Source organism: Homalodisca vitripennis, chromosome 7 (genome assembly GCF_021130785.1).
Source record: "Homalodisca vitripennis isolate AUS2020 chromosome 7, UT_GWSS_2.1, whole genome shotgun sequence".
Classification (NCBI taxonomy): domain Eukaryota; kingdom Metazoa; phylum Arthropoda; class Insecta; order Hemiptera; family Cicadellidae; genus Homalodisca; species Homalodisca vitripennis.
The window spans coordinates 91,302,022-91,318,779 of NC_060213.1; positions in this window are offsets into that span (position 1 = coordinate 91,302,022).

Consider the following 16,758-nt stretch of genomic DNA (forward strand, 5'->3'; position numbering starts at 1 on the left):
TTGAATAGCAATAAAAAATTATAATCATTGTGAAACCTTTCAAAATAAAACTGGTAGTGAATCGTCCCCTTGCTATTTTCTAATAATTACACCCAATTTTAACGGTAGCAGTCATAAGTTAGAGCGTTCATACTAAATGATTTTTTTTCAGCCTGACGTCAAAAAAATCCTAAGATTAGTGTCTATATTTCAATAAATATATTTAGCAGAATTTTATGTTTAAAACGGAATCTTTCGTATTTATTGTCCAATAGTTACATGTTATGAACCTTTTAAATCTGGATGACTAAACTTTCCATAATATACTATAACTCTACTGTATAACATAAAACGACTAATGAAATGATAATTGACTCTGAACTTATATTAGGGAAACACTTAAGTACAAATTAGTTTTTATTCTTTGATTGAATGTTGATTATGAGTTAGTATATGTTCCGATAGATTTTGAAACTTTTTATTTAATATATTATTTGTTAAAATTTTCACAAATATTCGATAAAATAAATTATATGTAATCTTTTTAATGCACAGTAAATTTTTAAGTGCGGTTTCCGATCTATACTATGTATATAGCACTTTTTTGTTTGAAATGATAAGTACTATTAGCCACAAAAGTTTTTGACACCGTTTTGTAAACACTATATATTGTTCCATTAAATGTAGTAAAAATTATTGTTTTCAAATACACTATGTCCCAAACCTAATAAACAAATCCAATTTTTAATAAATCTGCTGATTTATATTTTTATCATTCAAGAATTACCATAAAATGGTACAGTTATTATTTTTTTGTGAATATTGCAAATATTGATTGTTTGCCACAGTGAATACAGATGAGAAAGTTCAATGTGCAAAATGTACATTGAAACAAATTTGAATACTATACTTCTAAACTACATTCAAGGTAGTTTATAAAGCAATTACTGTTAACTTCAACCAACGAAAATTTTAAATTATAATCTTTTTAGTTGTAACAAAAAACAATTCCAAACAACAAGTAACGCAAACAATGTGTGGCATTTGTATTCGATTGTATATGATCATATGACCCTTTCTAAAGAAGTTATTGTTATCAGATGAATCTCGATGTAAATATGTAAACATGTTATATTAAAATAAAAAATAACATATACAGTGCAGAAACATGTCGAAGACAAGAACTTAAATAAATGTATATCGTCCTATTTCCTATAACAGACATATCGCCCTGTTTTCATTCAGTAGAAAAACAATTAACGGTCAATGTTTAGACCTGCTAGAAAACTGGAAGCCTTGTGTTATTTTCAATAATATGGAACCCTTCCACATTGGAATTTAATTGTATTAAAATCACTTAATAACATTTTCCCTAGTGGTTAGGCCGGACCGGCGGTACTTATCTTTCACCTTTACTTACAACATGTTACATAAAATTAACATTTGTGGAAGAATTAAACACACATACATCCATGTTACAAAGTTACTTAAATATAGATAACAAATAACCATTTATAACAGTGTCAAAGGTTGTATAATTAACTTGCATTGTTCTAACAAAAATATTCCCAACCAGGACGTTTTTGATTGTGAGCTTTAGAATAGCACTGACCGACGATTTAATAAATAATACACACTAATTAATCAGAGTCACAAATAAATGGCTACCCTTACAGAGCAAAATAAAGAATAAGCAAACTGTGTTAGCCCTATAAGCCTGAAAACAAATCTGATTTTAATTATAAGTTATGTTCTATTTTAATTATTTAGTAACAAATGTAGGATATTTAAAATTGTAAATTTACTTATATTTTCCATAGTTTTTCAATACTAGGTGAATTCGAAAGTTGGCGGTTGGGTTGCGTTCACCTCTTACAGCAGACCAATAATTAAAAAAAATATAAAAAATGCCTGTATAACGACTATAATGCCTGGGTGAGATCTATCTAATTTAAACGTTTTAATGCAGTAAGATTTAAATGATTACCATTATTGCTGATACAAATTGAATAAAAGCTCCAATCAGCATAGTAACAAATCTTTAAACTACCTACTTGTTCATAGTGTGCAAAATAAATATCCATAGACTTAAAATTGAGTTAAATAATAAATTAACAGCATAAAAATTTTAATTCCAGGAAAGCCCTCACCTACTGTATATACTAATTTGTGAACTTTACATATAAATAAAACGTGCTGATTAAGTTGTATTATTTTTGAATAGAAAAAGACAGAAATTTTACATTTATAAGAAATGGTAAAGTTAAAAAAAAATACTATTTAAACAGGTTTTAAACCATGATATGCCAATTGCCTTCTTGCCTTGCCTGAAATGAAATTAAAACATAAAATACGTTCAGAGCAGCAGGTCACCGACAAAAACTAAAAGCATTCTCGCTGTAAATCTTGTAGGATACCGTTGGCGTGTTTATGCATAAGCCAATCAGAGAATCCGTGTTATTGTCTAGACGTGATTTGGGTTAAATGTTAACCCAAATGTGAACCGTAGATTCTATAATTGTTCTAATCAGTCTCATATAGTGTTTCCTGTCTATATTTGTTCAGTATACATTTATTGTATCAAATTTGTACAACAGAATGAACATAATTTCAAACCTTCACCTACTATTATGTGACGTGGAAGACAGTAGGCATACATTTTTAGAGTGAAGCTAAAATGTCTAAAACCCATTGGTACATTGTGTTTCAAATCTATAGCTTATGTTTTTTTTGCTTACATCTTAATTTTGTTTCGTCGTAATTTAATTTCATTAAACTTGTTAAATAAAAACTAAGATTAAGTCGCAAGGATTTTGGAAACTCTACTTCTTGGATATAAACTAATGAAAATATCCTAAATTAATAGTAGTATATTTTGAATTTACCCTAATCTAGCAATGGATTAAGTAAAGATAAAACAAATTTATGTTGTAGCTGCTAATTTAGTTAACTTATCAGCAGCACAATAACCGCTACTAATCAGATGCACAGTCATACATTCTATATCAGAATACAATTACATTAATGCTTTTCTGAACTTTTTCAGCGACTTGATAAAGATATATAGCTAATTTATTATAACTAGTTTCGATTGAAATTAGAAAATTCATAGATCTGGCAACTGGCATCGTGGTTGGGCTGGTGCAAGGCCCATGTGCTATGCTGTTATCTATATATCTCTATACCTTCTATTCTAGCGCAGCATTTATATTTCACTTAACATACGATCAGAATAGCTTTCTCTGTTTCAGAATAGTTGTGTTTCTTCGTGTTGTTTGAACAAGAAATATAAACTGTAAAAATATATTTTAAATAGATTCTTAAAAAAATTAAATTCTACATTGTATCTCATATTATGTGTTATTACACTATGTTTACTATATTGTAAATAATAAAAAATAAGTAAATACCGATAAATAAAAAACAATGAACAATAAATGATGTAATTTTCACCCCTTGCCCTATCCTCACTTCAGGCCTAATATGAATTTACCGTAAGTATTTTAAAACATCAGCTGCAGCTCAATTGTTTGGTAGAGTTAGTTTGCTGATGTTGCTATTTTTCCTTACGATGGAAACCATGTTAAATTACACATATAAAGATGAAACATAAGATAAATAGCAATTATTTGTTTTTCTTTGAATTTAAAATATCTGTTGTAATACTATTTGCAACCACAATATTTTGTAGCATATGGGATTATAAATTAAAATTGAACTGGGTGTAAGTAGTGTTCCTCCCTAAAACCTCTGTGTACTCTCACTGGTTTATTAAAAACCCTGGTATGTTTTTTTTTAAATGATTGACTAGACAAGAATAAGGATTGTGCAAAGATAAGTTACTTTAAATAATATAAAAACTAATGTATTCGAGTCACTCAGTTTGCATTTCAACAAAAGTGTTATAGTTCATAAACTATTTATGATACCATTTCGTTTGCGACGGAAGCAAGTGGTTCATTTCACGTACGCTGATGTTCGTACGACCGATGTGACACTCAGCCGTCACGCAGTCTCGCCCCATCCAGACACATTTTATCCCGGGCTGTCGAGCCAATTTTACGCCAACTTCCCTTCTCACCACCGCAGTCAACTAAAGTGTTCGGCACTGTTTCAAGAGACCTGGGCAGTAATTTTACTTTTATATATTGTAATTTACGCTAAAGAATAAAAATTTTATAGCCCGCTAAATAATAGTTTTAATTTTGATCGGATGATACGAACTTGTTGTATGGAGAGATGAATAACACATTTTTGCAATTGAAAAATAGACAAATACACGTTTACACCTTATTCTAGTAGCTACACCTTTTGCTCTACGTGCCTCTGATTTACAATGGTTGAATTAAATTATTCATATTTATTTTTAATAGTCATATTAAAAGACTGTTCATTATTAAATACATTTCTCGTAGCTGCTGTCAGTAAGCTTTATAATTATGTACGTTTTAAGAGCAAAGCGATTTAAAAAATGCTGCAAGAATTATGAACATTCTTGATTTAGTTATGCAATATGTTGTGCTTTCACCTTAAAAACTGTACAGATTTATTTCGAAACATACTAATAGGCAACATAAGCAAGATTCATATCATTTATTACGAAATTTCTATAAAACTATCCCAATTCAAAGCGGTATTCTATGTGACTAATTTCGTGACCAGAAGCAATAAAGCGAGGCAGTTACACCGTCCTGTGCTGTTTAATGTGCTTTGGAACAGTAAAGAATAGGTTATTTGGGTTTGAGGTTTTGATACAACGACATATAGCTGCAGTGTTATGGGAATACTATCTATTATTAAACAGGGTATCAAGGAAACATAAAGATTGAGTAAACATTGAGCTTTTCATGTAACAATTTAGGATTTAAACTTAAATGTTATTTATTACTTTTAGAAAGATTGCCTGGACATTAACACTACAAGAGATTAATAAGCAATAAATGAAACATATCCGTGTTTTCATATTTTCTACATTACATTAACATGATATTTTATTTTTAAATATTTAATTTTATTATAGAATATTTTAAAATATAAATTACACGTAAAGATACAGAAAATTAAATTCTCGTCAAGGAGTATTTTTTTGGACTTTCAAATGGAGAAAACACACAGATCATGGCATGAAGCTTTTACGAACTACGTCTTATTTCTAATGTTGGAAGCCTAGTGAAGGCTAAATATATTTAAGCTGTGAGAAGTCCTTCCAGTATGAGTTATCAAATATTAGGAACATCTAAATGCTGAAAACATTCATTAATTGGACGAATTAATATAGCTCCTGTATGTTGCAAATTCTAGAATACTTTGAGGTCTATAGTACTTTAAATACGGGAGTTCAATATGCTAAATGCCTAATAAGTGTTAAAATGTATAAAGGACGCAGCTTGAAATAGTTAAGTGAACACATCCTGTGGGACTAAATGAAGTGTCGCAGAGTTTTAAACTTAAATCATCGAAAAATTTCAGATGCTAAAAGCCCAAATAGACAAGAGTTAGGCCAAAAACCAAAATACAATCGGTTTCTCGAAGTATATGTTTAAGGAGAGCATTTTGATTATTAATATCAAAGGATAGAGATTGTACAGGGTTTTACTTAATTTAATAATTAGCTGCTGCCTTCCATTGCTTGCAGAATAAAAGTTTGTCTACATGTGTGTTTATATTATATAATACAGAACCACTTATTAGTCTACCGCCAATTTGATTTCACTAACTGTTATTTGGATACTCTACTAATCCCCGATCTCTACTACATATCCATAAATATAAATGAATTTCTTATCAAATCTAAATTTATGTAACAATATGATTTATACTCAAAAGTTATATCCTAATTGTACGTATAGGTAGCAAACGAATTCGATTGCTGATAAATTAAACGTATATTTATTTTATAAATAACCAAAAATAAAGTCAGTGCAACAGCAAAACAATGCAGGTTCATAATAGTATAGATGGAATGTATATCACTAACTGATAGCCTGGGAAAATATTTGGACAACTAGGAGTATTTCATCGTTTCCACATTTTTTCAAGCATTTCGTGATATAACTTACAAACTGAACTAAATGTAATTCTCTGTATTAGTATGAAATACCGATAAAATGCAAAATATGCTCTAGGATTTATTTTAAAGCAAGTATTCTTGGATGATTGCTTACGAAACCGTACCATTGAACAAAGTCTGAGCATTAATTTGATTTGTTATTAATTCACATTGAATGGGACCTTTCATTGTTACCAAACAATTAATAAAAATGATTCATTCGGACATGAGGACACTAGGTTGATTTAAAGGCTGCTATACTGTAGATTTCACTAAACACTGTATAAACATTGAGTTGCCTTTGCTGGTAATTAATGTTCTTAAGTAAAATTATTTGCACAGATTATTCAAGGCATACTTCGGGAATAGGGAATAAACATTTAAAGTTTTAATAGAGTTGTTTACTTCTTTAGCTGTGATTTAATAAATACTTAAGGTATTGCAGTAAATGGACAGGTTTTTTCCATTCATGATAATGTTATAATATGAAATATGTTTCAGTGATTTTAGTAAGTTAATCACCAAGAGGCTTTTGGAAATAAAAAGCAAAAAGCTCAAATACGTCTTTGTAAGAATGAAATATTGTTTAATGGCAATGCACATATTGGTGAGCTCTAACCAAGATGGTATAACATTGAAAAAGTGGCAATATTACGTGAACCTAATGTCTACTTCACTGTAGTTGGCGGGCCATACAGTCTTTCAGCGCTTTTTCTATCCATAAACAACTTTGACCCATTTATTTCGTGGTCATCTTGTGTCCTTAGCCGTCTTGCAAATTTTCTATTAAATTTATCTGTAACAAGTAATAGTTATAAAATCACAATCAATGTTTAAATACTTTTAAAAACCTTTGAATTGTTAGATACTACTGAAAAAAAAAACAAGTAACAATGCCATGTGTTACACCGTATAAGAATATTACTATTATCAATAATTATAACATTATTATTACTATGTTATTATTATTGAAAATCTTTGATTTTTTAAATAGAAATTGTAGTTATATCAATTATCTACCTAGCATAACCCATCCTGTTGGTATTACTGTTTGGGCCATGAAAAGCCGATTAATGGAATAAATCAGTGGAATATCACTTTTATTTTATCGTATGTCTGTAAGGCATATTTATTAACAAGATCATAATTTGTAATTCATCAACTGAATTAAATTGAATTTGGTAAACCGTTTATATAGTGTGGAACTATCAATAGTAATAGTTAAGTTTAATTTTAGAATCAAATTTCAAAATTTTAGCAAACCAAGCTTAAACAATAAAAAGCACATGTTTCATAAAGTCTTAAGTTTTAATTTTTGTAGATAAAAATAGCAAATGCTGGGTTGTCAAGGGTTATCACAACCAAACAAAATAATTGGCAGTTTATCAACTTTTCTAACGGGTTTCTAAGAAAAATCTGACTTATTTTTTCAGCGTTGTCGGACATGTGGTGTGTGCTAAATGTTTTAACGAATTGTTGCAGATCAAACAATATTGGATACAATGTACGTAGATTATAAGATACAGATTATAGAAGATTAACACATTTACACTAAAGTACAAATTATGTTTACCATATATGCCTTATAACTTGGATAATACAATTTAAGGTGAGTTACGAATTCATAAAAGTCGTTCATATTTATATACGAGTAGGAAAAGTGTGATAGTCAAGGTAGTAAATACCACTTGCATTGAATACCCTCACAGCCTACTTTTTATTTGAATCCAGGAAAATTATATTTTGTAAAGAAATAATTTGGAATTCAGTTTAGTTTTTGTGATCGTTAAAATGTCACATAGGAATAATTATGATGAAACATATGAAGCGGTAGGTTTTTCTTAGATCAGCTTTACAAACTTTACGGACCAAACCATAACCACATAAATTAGTTTTTAATTTGCTTCATATACTATGTATAGATTGACTAGGTGGCTTATTACCAATGAAAATATGGGAAAATCCGTCTCAATAACATAATAATATTCTTTACAAATAAAAAAACTTTAAAGTTTAAAAATTTGACAGGGCAACACATATTTTTCAGTAATGTAATAATTTAATATAAACAGCTAAAAATACTTACATTTAATTAAATTAAATCTTATTGCTTACCACAAACGGGGTTTAAGGTTTTTTTATAAAGTTTTATAAGTGCCTATTTATACTCATCAAGTTCTCAGTTGCCGAACTATAAATATTGGGCCTAATACTCAAAGTTAAATGGTATGACTACCAATTAAACGGAACCATCGTACGTTAAAGAGAGTGGTTTGTCTGAGAGACTCAGTAAGGCGTATAATGCGGGACAACTGATGGTATAATGCGCAACATAAAAGGTATCCCTTGGCTGAAATTGGCTGAAGGTCACTTTCTGTGGATATTCAAACACACCCATTCCATCCATTTCTTCTCGCATTCCATTTACTTTGTCTACTGCCTTAGAAAGTTAATGTATAATGCTTTAAGCTTATTACCTGGCAAAACTATATAAACTTTCTTACGAAATCAGCACAAAATTACTAAATAAAATAAATTTGAATATGTTATCGTAATTTTTTAAAATGTAACATTGCTGTTTTAAAACTCAAAAGGTAACTTGATGACCTTGTGATATACTAATACTATTCCTTAGTGTATTGTGTAAAGTCATCCTAGATATTACGAGCAGAAATAGTATTTTAAATATTTTAATCGGCGTTCCCTTAACAGTGTTCAGGATTAATGATGAAAAGTCCGTAGTTCCAAATCTGAAATGATCTTCTGTTATAACTAGGTTAATTTCTAATAATTTTACAATTAATCTATTTAATATTACTAGGTGCCTAAATGTGTTGTAACTGACCTTCGTTCTGTCTAACCTCATAAAAACATTTCTCAGTAATTTTTTCCTAATTTCCAGTTTACGTTTGTTTAAATAATGAATGTTTTAAAAGTTTTATGCCTAGAAGTTCCTGCATATTTCAATTATACCTACAGCGTCATGCAAATTCGGATTGAACTATTGCGATAAAGAAGCGCGCCTTTTCTTAGGGAAACATTATTTTAAAATACTCTTCTTAGAAATTATAAGCAGCTTAAATAATGTTTACATATAAAAGAAGTGAATCTATACATGCGAGTGTTCAAATCGTGAGTCAATACGTATGCGTAGATGATCATTTCTTCAAATTGGCAAGCTATTTTACTATTAACGCGTTCAAACTCAAGGCTTAACCCATCTAACTTAGTTACAAAGCCCAAGACTATACATTATTGTTAAACTATCTTTGAAATTCTAAATTAAAAACATAATACTCATGTGGATTCAAAAACAACATAAAGATGTATAAATCATTACTGCAAATACAATTTATTTACTCAGTTTAATGATAGTGGGTCGATCGAGACCCATCGCAACTTCTAACCCTAGAGCGAAGCGTGGTACTATCTGAGCGAAGCGTGGGTATAAACTGAGAACGTGACATGGACACATGCGATTTGCATTTATCAACGAGACAAATTTAATGGACTTCCCCGTTTTTCTTTTAATCCACCTTTAGCTATTATTTTAAAAGTACTATATCAGATTAAAACATTACAGTAGATACATTTAAATAGTATGGAAAATGTCTTGTAATTTTACAAATAAAATAATTGTACCACAATATTAATATTAGCTTATAAACGCTTTTAACTGAATGAGTAGTATTTTTCATGTATTTATATTTGAAGCATACAACATATAAAACCCTATCCGATTAGCCAAACATTTTTCTACAAATTTTAATGAATGTATATAGACAATTTTAAAAGAAATAGAGTGGATAAATGTTCTACTTTCATATTACCTATGCTATGATATGAATCTGATCTAACTGAATCTGTGTGCGCGTGCGTTTTTATGTCTGTTGTACTGTAATCTCGTAAATAAATTGAACATTTTTAGATATTTTTATCCAATACTATTTTGAAAATATTACTGTGCTTTGAGGTCATGGCTCATGTGATAATTGTTGCTTGGTTTACTAGTTCAGGAGGTTTTTAGATCAAACCAAATTACAAAAGTATGTATTTTCCAATATTCTGAATTGGATTAATTTGCTGTGCATTACTAAAGACAATTATTCAAGGATTTGGACTATTTGATTTCTCTCTGTATGATGTATAGAGAATGAACTAACCTATAATTATGGAATAATGCGTGTAGCTTCATGGCTATATATGAAAGATACGTGTTTTGTGTCTACTATACTGTATTTGGTGAGCATTAACGAGGAGTTTTACATTGGTATTGGGTAATAATGATTACAACGAGAAATTAGCAGATTAATAATAATCAACTAAATACTATTTAAAAACTTATTATTATTGAGTACATATTTTATTGTGTAACGTGTGAAATAGTAAAAGATTTTGATTATTAAATGAGCAAAAAACTAGAAATTATTTATGCAAATTTTAGATATATAAAAAATAACTCTTGTCATTTAGATTAGCTCACAACTTAGATGTTTCAGAGTCTAGAAATAGTACTTTCATAAATACTATGCGGTATATTTATAAAAGGTAGATAACGAAATCTTGAAGGCATTACTGAATGGACACAGTAAATTATTTACATTTTTCTAAACGTAGGGACTGGTTTATTAGCGTACCTTAATGTTCTTGATTAGCAATTGTTCTTAGTCTTGAGTGAGAGTCAGTCAAAAACATGTTTTCCATAGTCAGGTTTGATATTTTACTTAAAATTATTAAATATTTCTCCCTTATACTTATTCATTTCCTTTATTTCCTTAATGTCTAATTATTAATCATACAAGTTGATCTTGCACACTGCTAATAATGAACATAAAAAATAAATTTATTATCTTAGTCGAATAAAAATATAAACAAACGAAATTGGATCATGACAATAGACATTTTAATTTAAAAGTTTTTACCTATTACTTATGTCAAAGTTTCCATTTTTCTCCGCTTTAAAATAGATCAGTAAAACTATATTTACTAGGAGCATATTGCTATGTATTATAGATTTGACATATATTGAAAACCATACTTTATTAAGAAAAGAAAAACCTAAATCATCTCGTGTAATGAAAAATATGCATTTAATTTATTGAAACTTTGAGGATTTAGTTAATTGTAAAAAAATGTGTTTTTTAAAACTGTATATCTATACATGTGTGTTTACACATTGTATAATGCCATAAAATGCCAGTTAAGAAATTATGCATAAATTTATGCCAGTGCAGGATTTTCGTCCTCAATATCGTTTTCTTTCTATAATTGTTTATATTATACCGTTTTTGGACTGTAACATAAACAATAAAAACTGCCTGGCACTACTTCAAAAATACTGCAATCGGATATTTATATAAGGTATAAATTATTACTTACTAAAACTTAACATGATCCCAATGCAGTTAGTGGTATTGTATGTAACTAATTTCGTGACCAGCAGCAATAAAGTGAGGCAATTACACTGATCTGGGCTGCTGAATGTGCTTTGGAACATTAATGTTTGATATCACTTGTTGGAGGTTTGAATACAGTAACACGATCTGCAAAGTTATTGCCATGTCTCTAATAATATTCGTTATTAAAAAAGGGCTTCGAAGAAACATAAATGTTATGCAAATGATTGTTCTGTGTTTTTACAACACTGCTTTACATTGCAGAGATCAAGAGAACTATTACCGTGACTTGAATAACATAAACTTGTAGATTGTGCAAATGTACGTGCTTCTTATGAAACGTTTGAAATTTAAGGTCATTTATACTATTTTTATGTACCGCATACACAAAAATAGAACGCGCGCAAATAATAGTTTATATATAAAGAGTTTATATACATATTTTCATACAGACATTTCAAAACAGTTCCTTGTACCGTTTCGCTAGTATAGACTTCCTATACTATGGAAGAGGTATGTCTCATTTACTAACAACCATCTAGTGTAAACCAGATAAAGAGGTACTCTCAGTTACTCATCTGGTGCAAAATCGATAGCTACAGTGTTTTTTCGCACGATCTCAAAGCAAGGTGAATCAATCGATTGTCTGCATATAACATATCAATAGTGGAAAGGGTTTTTTCAATGCAAAACGTGAGTTTAATTCAATTTTCAAGACAGAGTTGTTCGCAAATTTATTGACCTATACGGTGATGTGGCACGTATTTTTGTGATAAGAATAGGCTTATACCTACACCTACACAAACCTACTCAGATGGCCATCATAAGACTTCTTTATATGAGTATAGATTATAGTCTTGGGATATAATGTTTTTGTTGTTACGAATTACCGATGAAAATGTAATATTCTCTAGACTACAACTAAAAGCAAGTTATATTCGTGTATGATTGATTATAGAACCGCATCATTGAACACAAAAAGTAAGCTCTAGTTGAATTCGTTATTAATCCACACTGACTGTGCCGTTCATTGTTTCTAAACAATTAACAAAATTCATCCAGTTCGGAAGCCAATACCAATCCAATAATATTGATACTAGTTTTATTTAACTATTGGTGTTTCTGAGTTTTAAAGCTATAAACCTGAATTACCGTAAGTTATATTTATAATAACTAATACATTGCAAAAAGTTTTTGAACATAATATTATATTATCCAGACTATAAATTCATGAATAATTATAATTATTGAACTAACTTTCTCCATTACTCTTTAAATATTTTAAGAAACGATATTTAAAAAAAAATTATTATTATTATATCCTGGAATAATTTAATTACAAGAAAATGTTTTATGTAATTATAGAAAGCTGAATAGTTCAGTGCGAGTTTAAAAATATCTATTTTAAATAAACGACATCAAGATAAAACTAAAATTTGTTTTCTGAACGAATAATATATACTTATAACAATTCAAATAGAGAGGTCTAACAACGATAATAGAACATAGCGACATGAACCATTACTTATCTGCAGTTGGCGGTCCAACAATTCCTTTAGCGATTATGATTACCATGAAATACTTTGGCCCATTCATATAATGAATGTGATTTGTCCTTCCATTTACTAGTAAACTTTCAATAGGTATGTGTAGGTAAACTATACCTACACATAAAACCATCATAATATTTCTCTAATATTAAGTACAAAATTGTCAATAGCAATAAATAAACTTTAATTATATCATAGTGTTCCTATTTATAACGTATTACATAGCAGTAACTATTAGATATTGTTACGAAGAAGAAAGACACGTAGCATTGATCCATATATTTTATATATCCTATATATAAGCTTGTGGTTGTCGCAATATTAGGTAAGACTTATAGAGTTTACCCAATCTCACCTGCCTCTAGGACCTATTTAAAGAATGCAGCCAGGTCCTATTTGTAAACATTCTAAGCGTTCTTCATACTCTACTTGCGTTCCTTAAACTACACACTCATAATAAACTTTGATAAAAGGTTTGGGCCATAAATTCTAACCATGTTGTATTATGTGCTATCAACTTCCTTTATACCTTTCACACATAAAAAATTGTGGATTTTACTCTTAATTGCGATAACATGAATTATCTGTTAGAAGGCTTGGAGGAGGGTGTTAGCTTTATGGAGTGGGTATCCCTAAAGATTAAAATAAATTTTGTATATACATTTGCTATGAGGGAGGAAAAAGAAGAAAAGACGGATATTACACTGGTGAATTCGAGGGGAGAGTGAAGACATAGTTTCTTGAACGGGTTATTTTCTAATTAAGACTGCCTCTGTTCTATGGATTTTGGTTCTCTGAGACTCCATTATATTTATTAAACTGTAAAGGTTAGTGGGACCTAACAGTGCCAGGAAAAACAATATCCTTGAATAATTTAGAAGAAAACAAGTGTGAAACTCTTTTGGTATTTCTCTTCGTTGATTATAAATCTTTCACCATGTAAATTAGTAAAGGAGTTTTCTTAATATTACAATAATATTATAACATTATTAGCTTATTCATAATTTGGTGAGGAACCTAAATCCATATGATTGTCTATAATTAGAAAATCCATGGAAACCAAAAAAGATGAATTATAAAATATTTGTTGTATCATATTTTATTTCCAAGGATACGAAATATTTAATTGTATTTTAATTGATATTTGCTGTGAGTTGGAGTTAAAATATTCACCTTTTGCGTAAGTTATCATAGAATCTAAAAGAGATAAATCTATTTATAACCAAACACCAGAAGACCAGTCGTAGGGAGGCCGACAGCACCTATCGAGAACCCCAACAGGAATCCTACGCTTTCATCGAGAACTAATATAGCAGCTTCAGGGAGGCAGATTTGACGAATAACAACATAATAAACCATGATCCGATTAAAAATGGAGATGTTTTTTTTCTGATCGTGCTTCACCAGGTAATGAAGCAATGCGAACATTTCAGATGGTGCCCCATTGAATAAAAAACTTGTCTATTTAAACATATCGTTGGTATGTTTAAGAAATAAAAACTTGTTTACATTTTATGTGTAATCTCTTAAAGCTACCATATAAGCAGAACTTAAATATTTTTATGCAACAACCAAAAAATTTCTTTGTATTTAAGGTGAAAGCTACTATAATTCTGATCCGTCATGGAAGTTTTAGATAAATTAGTTAATATTTCTGAGAATTCGTCATAAAAACATTCATTTACGTTATGCACACTAGCACATGGTACATATTTACAAGGCCGAAAGGATTTTTTTATTACAAACAATTATGAGAACTGGATTTGGAGCTATTCGTGCAGGGACATAATCTAAGTTGATCAATACCGTAAAGAGTGTCATCGATACCGCAGTCTAATATAACGATTAAAATAAAAAGATTTATGTCTGTTTTGTTTTTTACTTTATCAAAATTCGTTATCTTTTTATGACATAACGATGTAATATGAAGCCCTTCCAGAAATAGAAACTTTATGACTACTTATATGGAAATTGTTTCTTTAAACGTGAAATACGAGTACTACAATTTATTTTCTTCTAAAGCTCCACAATTTCATATGCTTCAGCAATTTTTTGTTGTATTTTTGATAGTTGAAAATTAAGTTATTGACATGATTTAACATACTTTTAAAAATATGTTGGTTATAAATGTTTCGATTCATGTTTTAATAAAGGTTGTAATGAGTACGGAAAATAAATTTATCTCAAGCGTGCAAAAACTGCCCTTACTGAAGTGTATCCTAACGATATTTAAAAATTAAATAATTATTATACTACGAAAGTTGATAACCAGTATAAAATAACGATGGTGTGCGATATATCACAGGTTATTTTGTGCCTCTTTTGTTGGATTTGTGTTCGAAAGATTATTCACATACCAGGTGATGATAAAATCATATGTATGTATTTGCGTATGTGTATTGCGCCAAGATTTTTAATCGGCGATTTTATCAAATTTATAATTAAATAATTAATAATTTTACTTTCTATTTCTAATTACAGACACTAACAATGAAGTTTACACGAATCTGTATTTATATACAAATAAGATAGATAATAAGATATGTATATCTTCATATAAGCACAATGTTTACTGTGAGAATACTGTACGTGTTTAGTCAGTAGAAGGGCTGGGTATAATATAAAAATAATTATAGGTCAATTCAACATGAGTTCTGGTTAAGGCATTCTTGCCTCATTGTTGTATTTAATTCAACTTTTTAAAGAATTAATATAATATTGTTCCATACAATTTCAATCTTTAAAATAATGAAAAATAATGTTTTAAGTGTCTTATATAAGTAACTTTAAGGCAAAATAATATGGTCATCAAAACTAGTGGTATTTACCATTGTTTAAATTATATAAAATCAAAACGCTCTAAATAATGACGAGATATGTGGTTTTCATTTTTAATAAAAAAAAAGAAACATTAAGTGTATTACTTTTTAATATCTTATTAAAGACAAGTTATAACGAGATCCCATCAATTAGATGTTTGTGTAAATCTAGTTATTTTAGGTTATTGGAGTTACATAAAAAGTACATTTTGACTTGAGTAAAAAAAGTGGAAGTAAATCTTTTAATAGGAAACATTTTAATAATATTATGATCACGTCTTACTAATATATATCTGCTATTTTTTAAAGAACATATTGGCTAATACATTGTGTCTATCGGTATTTAAGTAACGAACTCTTTATTGATGTGATGTAAAATTGCAAGTATTTAAATTTGTATATACAATTTTACTAAAAATTACTCCATTAAGGTGGAATTGCCTACATAACAACCTTGAATATATCTATACAGTACATGTATTTTTTACTGTAGAATATTGTACAGTTCATTGATTTTTTTCTAACATTTTCTTTATTCTTGGTTCCTAGATTTTATTTTCTGCGTTTCGAAATAATTGGTAACATTGTCAATTGCAATGAGTAAATGGTGATAAAAATCAAATCTTTTCATAATGTTTCTTTTTCGTTTGACACGAACCATATGATTATTAACTTACGTGAAGATTCAACCAAAGCGAAAAATGCCAGTTTAAATAGTTTTCTTTTTTTGAACTTAAATAATTTTAAAAAGGCTCCAGGTGAATCAAAGGCTCCAGAAAATGAGAATGGTGTAAAAATTATTGCCTGGAAAGATAAGAGGCGGGTTCTAATGTTAACAACACGTCCAGAAGACAATGGTGCTGGACAATAAAGTCATTAATTCAATTTTATAACATTCTTAAATAACAATAGTGAAATTAGATTTAGATTTGTTTTCATGTTAACTCAGTGAAAAAAGTTTTGCG